General features: G+C 37.4%; 1 non-coding gene across 1 annotated transcript; it reads left to right on the plus strand.

Moving 5' to 3' along the window:
* The first annotated feature begins 10,054 nt into the window (after nucleotides 1-10,054).
* LOC131171537 (small nucleolar RNA R71) lies at nucleotides 10,055-10,163 on the plus strand. The gene has a single exon (XR_009142197.1). It is a non-coding gene; the product is annotated as a small nucleolar RNA R71 (small nucleolar RNA).
* Nucleotides 10,164-12,102: the final 1,939 nt, after the last annotated feature.

Genomic DNA, 12,102 nt, shown 5'->3' on the forward strand with positions numbered 1-12,102 from the left:
ATGGGGCCATGAGGTTCAAAATGAGGCTAAGAAGAAGAATGGGTAATAAGGATTCAAAGCATGAGAATATTTTTAATCTTAACAACATAAGGTACACTTCTTATTTTATTATATATATATATATATATGGGGGAGAGAAATACACAATGAGGATTGTCAAGTGCTAGCATATTTTACAAAACACATAAAAATGGAGGGACATTTTGATACTTTAAACTTGTATCTTGCATTTTCTTTTGATGATTGTCCCTAAAAATGCCACCCCCAAACTCATTCCTTTTAATACTTTGGGTGGATTTCTTTCAATTTGAATGATAATAATGAAAAGTACATATACTAACACTTTTACAAGATGACAAGCATTTCTTCTCCCTTTTATTGTATTTTTTTTTCTTTTTCCTTTTTTTTTTAATTTTTTTATGTACCTAATATTATGAATAATTATTCTCATGAAAAGGGTTGGAGTGTTTGGTTCATTGGCTAGGTAGTAATAAGGGTTTCAAGAAAAATTAGGGACAAAAAGGCTCAAAGGGGTTTGCAAGGGTCAATTTAATTAGGAAAAGGGCCAAAGGCTTAAAATGAGAAGGTTTAAATCAAAGAATGCCTAATCATCTCTCTTTTCAAGTACAAGCTGGTATTTCGCCTTGAAAGGTTTAGAAAATTTGTTCTAGGATTGGTGAGACATCATTTGACTACCTTATATCCAATAATTCCCTCTAAACATTTCCATCTCTAAAGGACTAGTTGGGTGGCTTTTTGGCTAAGAAGATATAGGCAAGGGATAGACACTTCAAAACCTTACACCTCTTAGGAAACTTTCAATCCACAAACCCAACTAAAGGTAAGTCAAATCACTCTCATTGGTAACTTTTCAATACTCAAGGGATTTGGCAAAAGATTTTAATGCATGTTGCATGATTCCTAAAAATGAACAATGCATTAATTAAATGGAGGAAATCTATTTGAATGCAATGTGTATAATTTCTAAGTGATGTATAATGTGTGTGTAAATGTGTTATATATATGTATGTAAGGATGTATATGTAAAATATTTACAATATATGTAAATGGAATGGGATGAGATGCTCCTATACTCAAAATGTGAAAAATGAAGCAAAAATCAAAATGTGCACCCCCAAACTCAAAATTAGACATTGTCCTCAATGTCTCAAGCAGTATATTATAAAAACTCAAAGGTAATAACCAGGATTAGTGAAAATTAAGAGCAAAAAGAAAGAGTTACCTGGTATAGAGCAGATGAGAATTCAAGATATAAAGGGATGCATAAGAAGCTGCACAGGTTATGCAGAGTAAAGTGCTGTCCAGAACAGGTGCATAAGTAGGGTGCATAAGCTGTGCGGTTCTGCATGAGTGGCCATAAGGACTGCACAGGCTATGCAGAACATTTGCATAAGGGGATTACAGCCTGTGCAGTTCTGCATAAGTGGCAATAAGGACTGCACAGGCTATGCAGAACATGTGCATAAGGGGATTACAGCCTGTGCAGAATATTCAAAAGCTGCTGTATGATGATTAGCAAGGAAAAATGTGCAACCACCAGTAGAAGTATGCAAATATATACAATGTATGAACAAGTATGCACAAAAGGGCAGTAAAGGCAATGAAAGTCAATGAAAAACTAATGTAATGGCCATCCAATAGAACTTCAAGAAAAACAGAATTCAAAACAAACTAAAATTGTTTCAACATATTTACAAAGAAAAACTCCTACAAGTTTGAACAAAAGTAAAACAGAAACTAATCTAGTTCTATTGTTTTGCCCTTGTCCATAGATCTTGCTAAGGGGCTGGTAGCATCTAGCTGCTGTCGAAATGATGGTGCTGGGGGAGGTGATGGAGGTGGAGGTGGCATTCCCAGAAAAACCATGAGTTGCTTCATCATCTCCTTTAGTTCTTTCTGCTTATCCCTGGTTTCCATGACAAAGTCAAATAGCTGATCATGACGATCCTTTAGGGTATCAAGACCAGTGTCAAGCTTCCTATCCACAAAGTATATATCATCACTAAGCCTTTCAAGATAGGTGAATAAGGCTTTAGTGTTGAATGCAGGAGGGGCTGTGGATGAGGAGGGTTCAGCTGCAGGAGGTGTGGGTTGTGCAAAAGCTGCTGGGGTGTCCTGTGCAGACTGAGGGGGTGGGGTAGGTTCAGTAGAGTGCTGTGGGACTGGTGGGACAGGTTGGGCTTCTGGTTGTGCAGTGGGTTCAGTTTCTGCTGCTGGTTGTGCAATGTCAGAATGTGGCAAACTGAATCCTGTTTTGGATAGGTGTGCAGCATCAAAATATAAGGTGTCTACAAGTGCTGGTATTGGATGCTCTTCAGGATTAAAACCAAAATGCTTGGCTATGACAGTTATGAGCCCACCCAAGACAATGTCACCTATGGATTTGGTGGCAATATGCAACACATGCTCACAAAAGAAATAACCAGGAGAAACCTTGACCTTGTGAAAAGCACACCATAACATGAATAATTCAGATTTCCCAACAGCACCAGAACTAGTCCCTCTGCCGAAGATAGTGCTAGCAATCAGCCTATGAATAAACCTAAGTGCAGGGTCTAGTATTTGAGAGGTTTTTTGATCTGCCAACAGAAAAAGTCTGAGGTTGGTTTGTGATAATTCTCCAAAATTGAGCAGCATTCCAGATACCTTTGTTTGCTACCTCTACCCCTATATATGGCACTCTAAATAGCCCATCAATTGCAAAACCAAGAATGCTATGAAATTGATCCAATGATAACTCTCTATTTTGCCCCAAACATCTAAATTTCATAGTTGGCTTAAAATCTACATCATGTAATTTCAGGGTGGCAGAGAATGAGGAGATAAATTCCAAAACTAAAGCTGGATAAACAATTTCTTGCTTGTGCACAAATTCCATCCAACCCATACCATCAAGATAGGCAACCACATTGTCAAATAAACCAAGTGATTGGAGAGAGTCTGCAGAAATATACCTAGCGGGTTGCACCCTCCTTTCCTTAAGTCTCTTAAAGGTTGCCTTGTGAGTTGCATCCTGAAGGGGCCAAGGTAATTTTGATACTTGGGATGTTACTGATGTTTGCTTTTTGCTGGAAGAGGGTGTTGTGGCTTGTGTGGAGGCTGAAGTTTTTGGATTTTTGGGTGGAGGTTCTGACATTGGGGTGGTGGGTGGTTCTTTACGCTTTGAGAGAGGAGGTGCAGAAGCAATGGGTCGCGTAGATTTCGACCTAATTTTCCGCTTGTAAGTGGTTGGGGGAGGTGGAGGAGGAGTTTCTTGTGGAGGGGAATCGGGGTTGGGAGGCCGCATTGACAATGGCGAAACCTGGAGAGGGGAAGTTTGAGGAGAATGAGGAGGCGACTCCATGGTTCCCGATGGTGAAGATGGAGTAGGTGAGGGAGAAAAGAAAAATGCAAGAAGAGATTAGGGTATATGCGGCGAAAATAGGAGTGAAGGAGAAAGGGAGAGGAAGGGTTATGCCGGAATAAAGGTCGTGGGGGAGAAGGGAATGAACAGGGATATCGGGAAGTGGAGGTGGGAAAATAGTGCCGAAAACTAATTTTGATTTGAACAGGGCATGTGTTAAGGCTGCATAAGTGAAAAGTGAGTGTGCATAACTTATGCACTCTCTTATGCATGTTTCGGTGGGTGATAAAAAATGTGAAAAACTGATTATGCAAGAGTGCATAGCCTATGCGCTAACCTATGCACGTTTCAGCCTGTTTTGGATTTCAGAGAAGTAGGTCATGCGGAAGTGCATAAGTCATGCACTCTGCTTATGCACTTGTCGACAGGTTTTGGTATTCAGAGAATGTGGTCATGCAGTTGTGCATAAGTCATGCACCCTCCTTATGCAAGTCTCGGCAAGTTTTGAAATTCAGAATTTATGGTTATGCAGAAGTGCATAAGTCATGCACTTCCCTTATGCACCTCTCGGCAGGTTTTGGTTTTTGGAGTGGGTGGTCATGCGGAAGTGCATAAGTCATGCACTCTCCTTATGCAGGTCTCGGCAAGTTTTGAAATTCAGAATTTGTGGTTATGCAGAAGTGCATAAGTCATGCACTCTGCTTATGCACCTCTCGGCAGGTTTTGGAATTTGGGGTTGGTGGTCATGCAGTTGTGCATAAGTCATGCACTTCCCTTATGCACCTCTCGGCAGATTTTGGATTTCAGAGTTTCTGGTTATGCGGAAGTGCATAAGTCATGCACTCTCCTTATGCAGATTTCGACAGAGAGAGAAAATGCAGGATTTGAAGTCATGCAAAAGTGCATAAGTCATGCACTCTGCTTATGCACCTCTCGGCAGGTTTGAAATTTGACAAAAATGTGGCTATGCAGAGTTGCATAAGCTATGCACTCTTCTTATGCAGTTTGCAACAGAGATGAAAATGGTAAGAATTGTGGTTATGCAGGATTGCATAAGCTATGTAGTTACTTATGCACAATTCAACAAGATTGAGATTGCAATGGAAAATGATTTGCAAGTGTGAAAAATACCTTAGAATGAAGAAATATAATTCTATGAAGCATAATTCATGAGAAATTGTCATAAAAAACACATCAATATATACAAAGTCCATCAAAATTGCATCACACAAGCTTGTAGAAGAAAATCCTGCATAAAAGGCCTTTGTGAACCTTGCCATTTTGACTCAAATTCTGCAGATCAACATTTAGCACATAAAACTCAATAAAATCTGCATAAAGTTGCATCTATCCACAAATGATGAACTGACTCCCCAAGTTATGCCAAGAAAATGCAGCATATCCACCTTGAATCCCACAACCCAAATAAGTTCAAAACTACAAAAAAATGACTCACTTACCACATATTAACATTATAAGCATAAATATTTAAAAGTTACACACCCAACCTCACCAAGAACATAAGTCATCTGCTGCAGACCCTTCCTTGCTGCAAAATGTCATTTTTCCTCTGCATAAACCAGATAGCAGCCCCTGCACAGGTTATGCAGTAAAAATCAATCAATTTTGGGAGAGTTTGAAGGACAAAGTTTTCAGGTTAAAAATCACTCCCCAGCAGTTCACCAACCTTCCTCCATTGAAATACATCTACAAGGGACAAGATTCAACAATGTCAAAAATTGAATTTGGGGAGATTTAAGATAAAAATAAAAGCAATGAAAATAAAAGTAAATCAGCAAAAGCAAAATAAAAGGACTTGGGATGCCTCCCAAGAGGGCTAATTTATAGTCCTTAGCTGGACTCTTCATGTATTTCACTGAAAAGAGGTGAGGGATTGGAAAGCTTGTAACAGCTTGCTCCTTTTATTGGGTCTCCAGTTATGTAATGTTTCAATCTATGCCCATTGACCTTAAAATTCCCAGATTTTTCACTCCAAATTTCAATTGCTCCATAAGGGAAAACCTTAGAAACTCTATATGGACCAGTCCACCTTGATTTAAGTTTTCTAGGGAACAATTTCAATCTTGAGTTGAACAATAAAACTGAATCACCCTCTTTGAATTCCTTTTTTCTAAGATGCTTATCATGCCAAACTTTGGTTCTTTCTTTGTATATACGGGCACTTTCATAAGCATCCATCCTCAATTCTTCAAGCTCATTAAGTTGCAATAGTCTCTTTTCACTAGCCTGCTTAAGATCAAAATTCAAGGTCTGAATGGCCCAATATGCTCTATGTTCTAGCTCCACAGGTAAATGACAAGACTTACCATACACCAACCTAAAGGGAGTAGTTCCTATAGGGGTTTTGTAAGCAGTCCTATATGCCCATAGAGCATCATCTAGTTTGATAGACCAATCTTTCCGAGAATTGCTCCTTTGTTTTCTCCAAAATATGCTTGAGTTCTCTGTTAGAAATTTCAACTTGTCCTGAAGTTTGAGGGTGGTATGGGGTAGCTATCTTGTGCACTACACCATACTTCCTCATTAAGCTTTCAAATTGCTTATTACACAAATGGGAACCCCCATCACTAATTACAGCCCTAGGAGCTCCAAATCTACTCAAGACAAATTTCTTCAAGAATTTTACTACCACTCTAGCATCATTAGTTGGAGTTGCAATAGCTTCCACCCACTTTGACACATAGTCAACCCCAACTAGGATGTATCTATTACCATATGAAGGAGGGAATGGCCCCATAAAATCTATTCCCCAGACATCTAATAATTCTACTTCAAGAATATCATTTAGGGGCATTTGATCTCTTTTTGACAAATTTCCACTCCTTTGACATTTATCACATTCTAACACAAATTTCCTCACATCCTTAAAAAGATTTGGCCAAAAGAAACCAGCTTGCAAAATTTTACTAGCTGTTTTAGAGATTCCAAAATGTCCTCCATAATCAGAAGCATGGCAATGATGCAAAATACTCTGTGTCTCCTCATCAGGAATACATCTCCTTATTAAACCATCACAGCATCTCCTAAAGAGTAAAGGATCATCCCATCTATAAAATTTTACCTCATGCAAAAACTTTTTCTTTTGTTGCCATGTCATACCTAGAGGCAAAACTCCACAAGATAGATAATTCACAAAGTCTGCATACCAAGGTAGTTTAGCAACAAGAGAGAAAAGTTGTTCATCCAAGAAAAACTCATCAATAGGGATTTCATCCATTTCTTCATCATCCAATTTCAACCTACTAAGATTATCAGCAACTACATTTTCAGCTCCCTTCTTATCTCTAATCTCCAAATCAAACTCTTGTAGCATCAGAATCCACCTAATGAGCCTAGGTTTAGCTTCCTTTTTGCGGAGTAAATACCTGATAGCAGCATGATCTGAAAATATAACCACCTTTGAGTCAATTATGTAAGGTCTGAACTTTTCCAATGCAAAGACAATTGCTAAAAATTCCTTTTCAGTTGTTGCATAATTTATTTGAGCCTCATCCAGTGTTCTACTAGCATAATAAATAGCATAAGCCTTTTTGTCCTTTCTTTGACCAAGAACAGCTCCAATTGCATAGTTGCTAGCATCACACATAATTTCAAAAGGTAGGCTCCAATCAGGTGGTTGCATGATTGGTGCAGTGATAAGAGCTTGCTTCAACCTGCAAAAGGCATCCAAACACTCTTGGTCAAATACAAATGGTATGTCATGACTTAACAAATTAGACAAAGGTTTGGCTATTTTAGAAAAATCCTTGATAAAGCGTCTGTAGAACCCGGCATGTCCTAGAAAACTTCGAATTCCCTTGACATTGGTAGGAGGAGCCATCTTCTCTATCACTTCAACCTTGGCTTTATCAACCTCTATTCCTCTGTTAGATACCAAATGTCCAAGCACTATCCCTTCCTGAACCATGAAATGACACTTTTCCCAGTTTAACACAAGGTCAGTATCTGCACATCGCTGCAAAACTTTAGAAAGGTTAGCCAAGCATATGTCAAATGAAGATCTATAAACAGAAAAATCGTCCATAAAAACCTCCATTATGTCTTTAATGAAATCTAAGAAGATTGCCATCATGCACCTTTGAAAAGTGGCTGGTGCATTACACAACCCAAATGGCATCCTCCTATAAGCAAAGGTTCCATATGGACAAGTAAAAGTGGTTTTCTCTTGATCATTTGGATGGATAGGGATTTGAAAAAAACCTGAATATCCATCTAAATAGCAAAAATAAGAATGCCTAGCTAGTCTTTCTAACATTTGATCAATGAAGGGAAGTGTAAAATGATATTTTCTAGTGGAAATATTTAATTTTCTGTAATCTATGCACATTCGCCAACTAGTCACTGTTCTGGTGGGAATTAATTCATTATTTTCATTTTTGACAACTGTCATTCCACCCCTTTTTGGGACAACATGTACTGGGCTCACCCAAGTACTGTCCGAGATAGGATATATGATCCCTGCATCAAGCAACTTCAAAATTTCCTTTTTAACAACTTCTTTCATATTTGGGTTCAACCTCCTCTGATGTTCAATAGATGGCTTACAATTTTCTTCCAAACTGATTCTGTGCATGCAAAAGTGTGGCCTTATTCCCTTAATGTCATCTATGGTATATCCTAAAATTTTCCTAAATTGCCTCAACACTCTTAACAACTTATCAGCCTCTAAAGTACTTAAATTTGCATTTACAATTACTGGATAAGTGTTATTGGTGCCAAGGAATTCATACCTGAGCTGAGAAGGAAGTTGCTTAAGTTCTACCTTAGGTGCATCTTCTTCCTTGAATGATGGTTGCTTTGATTCTGCTATTTCCTTTTGTGTGAGTTGAAAAACTGGAGCAGAAATGAATGGTGGACTTCCCTCTAAATGTTGAGCATATGCAGCCACATGAGGGTTGTCATAGTCTATGCCTCCTCCATGAACCAAACAATTTTCAAGTGGATCTTCTGGATATTTCTTTCTGAAGTGTTCTTCAACCAGCTCATCAATGATATCAATTCTCAAACAAGTATCAGCTTCAGAATGATGCTTCTTCATAGTGTTATTAATATTGAAAACCAATTGATCTTCACCAACTCTAAGAGTCAATTTTTCTCCCTTAACATCAATCAATGCGCCTGCTGTAGCTAGAAAGGGTCTTCCCAAAATGATTGGGATATTAGAATCCTCCTCCATGTCCAAGATGACAAAGTCAACAGGTATATAGAACTTTCCAACCTTCAGAGGCACATTCTCCAAAATCCCTTCAGGATACTTAATTGATCTGTCAACTAACTGAAGAGAAATGTGGGTTGGTTTTAGATCTCCCATATTGAGCTTCTCATAAATGGAGAGGGGCATAAGGCTAACACTAGCCCCTAAATCACATAAAGCTTTTGTAGAACATGATTCCCCAATGTGACATGGAATTGAAAAACTCTCTGGATCCTTGAGCTTTGGAGGAAGTTTCCTTTGAAGGATAGCACTACATTCTTCTGTCAAAGCTACAGTTTCATGGTCTTCAAGTTTCCTCTTGTTTGAGAGAATTTCTTTCAAGAATTTTACATAAGAGGGCATTTGTGAAAGAGCGTCAATAAAAGGCACATTTATGTATAGCTTCTTCAAAACCTCTAAGAACTTCCCAAATTGCTTATCAAGCTTGGCTTTGTGAAATCTTTGTGGAAAGGGAAGTTGTGGCTTGTAAGGCTCTGGAGGTATATACTTCTCTTCCTTCTCTTTAATTTTCTCTTTGCATTTTTTTGCACTCTCTTGTTTTTCATTCTCATCAATTTCTTTCTCATTTTCTCTCTTCTTACTATTTTCACTTTTCTCATCATTTACAACTTTCCCACTTCTTAAAGTAATAGCTTGACCTTTGCTCTTTTGGGTTTTGGTTGACTTGGAAGTTTTCCAAAAGACTTGGTACTGAGGAAGATGTTTGTTGTGCAATCGATTTTCCAAAGATTCTGTTATGTGTCTGCATCTTTCTAGCCTTGCTTTCATCTCTCTCATCTCTTCATCATGCTTAGTTTGGTTAGCAAGAATCTGTTGTAATAAAGCTTACGTGGTGGAACTTTGTTCTTCTTTGTTTGGGTGGAGGATTCATAGTTTTCTCTCGAAAATTAGGCAATGGTTGCCTATTTTGCTGATATGGAATTCCTTGTTGCTGTTGTGGTTGAAAATTCTGATTTGGAACTTGACTTTGCTGATTTCCCCATGAAAAGTTGGGATGATTCCTCCAATTTGGATTATAAGTTTGAGAGTAAGAATTCCCCATTTGTTTGTTTCCATAATTACCAACATATGCAGCTTGCTCTCCATAATCTACTCCACAGCTGGTAGTTCCTTCTGCATACGCAACTTGTTGTGAACTTCCAGATGATGATGAACTAACCAACATACTCAAATCTTCCATCTTCTTAGCCAAGACATTTGTAAGTGCATCAAACTTTGCATTAATCAAGTTAAATGGATCAAGGTCATACATTCCAGCAGCTTGCCTCTTTTGAGTTGGAGCTGGTCCTCTTGGACTACTCCAAAGATGAGTATTCTTTGCAATTTTCTCCAATAGCTCATAAGCTTCATCTTCATGTTTCATAATAAATTCTCCTCTTGTTTGAGCATCAATAATTCCTCTGATTGCAGGAATAACATTGGTGTAAAAATTCTGGTTTATCATCCATTTCGGAATGGCTTGATGTGGGCATTGTCTCTCTAATTCCTTCCATCTCATCCATGATTCATAAAGAGTTTCATCTTCTCTTGGTCTGAAAGCTGTCATTTGATTCCTCAGTTCTTGAGTTTTTCCAGGTGGAAAATATTGTGCAAGAAATGCATCAGTGAGTTGCTCCCAATTTGTAATGGAGTTGTGAAGTAAAGAATCAAGCCAATCCAATGCTCTATCTTTCAAAGAGAATGGGAATAGCTTCAATCTTCCTGCATCATCAGACACTCCAGGTTGTTTTTGCATATCACAAATCATAGCAAACTTCTTCAGATGTGTGTGTGGATTTTCAGAAGGATGTCCCCCAAATTGAGAATTTTGAATCATTTGAAGAACTCCAAAATCCATCTTGTAGCTATTTGCATCAATTCTTGGTCTTGCTATGCTTTCTCTCAAGTCATCAAAACGAGGAAAAGCATGATCCATCATACTTCCCCTAGGCAGATTAGCATTTACAACCTCTTCACCTTGGGCTGCATTTTCATTGTTTCGACCATTTCCAGCATTACCACCACCAATTCTAATTCTTTCATCACCATATGCGCTTCTAATTCAGTTTCTCTCAAAGCTTCTTTTCTTCTTCTGGTTTCTTTCTTGTTGGCTTTACAAAATTTCTCTATTTCAGGATTGAACAATAAGGATGTGTCACTTGTGCTTCTAGCTCTTCTCATAAAAGATTAAAAATACCTGAAAAAGAACAAACAAACACAAAATGAAAAGATAACAAAGATAAAACTATAAACAATTAAAATAATCAAGAATTCAATCTTAAACAAACAACTCCCCGGCAACGGCGCCAAAAACTTGATGTGGCCCAACCGCAAGTGCACGGGTCGTACAAGTAATATAGAAAAGATATCGTTCCCACGAGGAGTTGTGTTAATGATTGAATTTTTGATATAAAAAGTTGATTATATTGAACTATTTTTGAAATTAAAGCAATGAATTGATGGGTTTTGGAATGTGAAATCTATATGTGCAAAATCAATTATCTATTCAACTATGTAATGATTTAACTAAATTTGCATCAAATTAAAATAAACAAATTCAAATATGGCAATATTCAAAATGGCAAGTAATTAAATTCGATTAGAAATTAACAATGGTAAAAAGGCGATTCCGGAGTTCGGGATTTCATATTCAAGCTATTTTGGGATTTTAAATTGGTTATCCAATCTTGTGGAACTTATGGGTTTTAAGGAGATTAATTCTTAAATCCTTTGAATACCCTTTCGAGTGAGACAAAGAGTGCCTTAATCAATCTAATCCTACTTTCGTGGAGTTAGAGTTAATTAAGACCCATTAGGTTCTTTAATTAATCTGTGAATCCTCTTAATCCTTAGTCTATTTCTAGATCTAAGTTAATTAAGTCCAATTTCTTGGTTATCTATCACATGGCCTTCTCCTTTCGGTGCCTCAACCATGGATTAAGAACATCACTTAATGGGATCCTACACTAAGCATGTCATTAAGCACACAAGAAATGAATAAAACTCATTAAGACCACAAAATATGGATTACCCAATCAAAATCCACAAAATATCTCAAATATTACAACCCTTACTCCAGAATCTAATTAAAACTACTTACTATCCATAATGTTTACAAGTTATTCTGAATTTATAAGGAAATAAAGCTTTAATCTAAGCTAAGAAATAAGAAACTAAACACTAGAAATGTAGGAAAAATGTAAGAAAAGAGAGAAATTGTTGTTGCTAATCCGCAAGTATACGGGTCGTCTCAAGTAATAAAGTGACGAATCAAGTATCGTTCCCACGAGGATTTGCTGTTTGATTACTAAACTATGAATGAAGCGATTATTTGGGCTAATGATTAATGAATAAAAGGTAAATGTAAATGAGCAAAGTAAATGAGCAAGGTAAATTGATTAATCTAATTGAAATGGGTAAAGAGCAAACAAATAAATTCTAATTCTAGCTCGCAATTAAACTAAAATTAACAATGGGTAATTTAAACGAAAGTCTAATTATGGTAAAAGTGATTCCAGAGTTG

Source organism: Hevea brasiliensis, chromosome 12 (genome assembly GCF_030052815.1).
Source record: "Hevea brasiliensis isolate MT/VB/25A 57/8 chromosome 12, ASM3005281v1, whole genome shotgun sequence".
Lineage (NCBI taxonomy): Eukaryota > Viridiplantae > Streptophyta > Magnoliopsida > Malpighiales > Euphorbiaceae > Hevea > Hevea brasiliensis.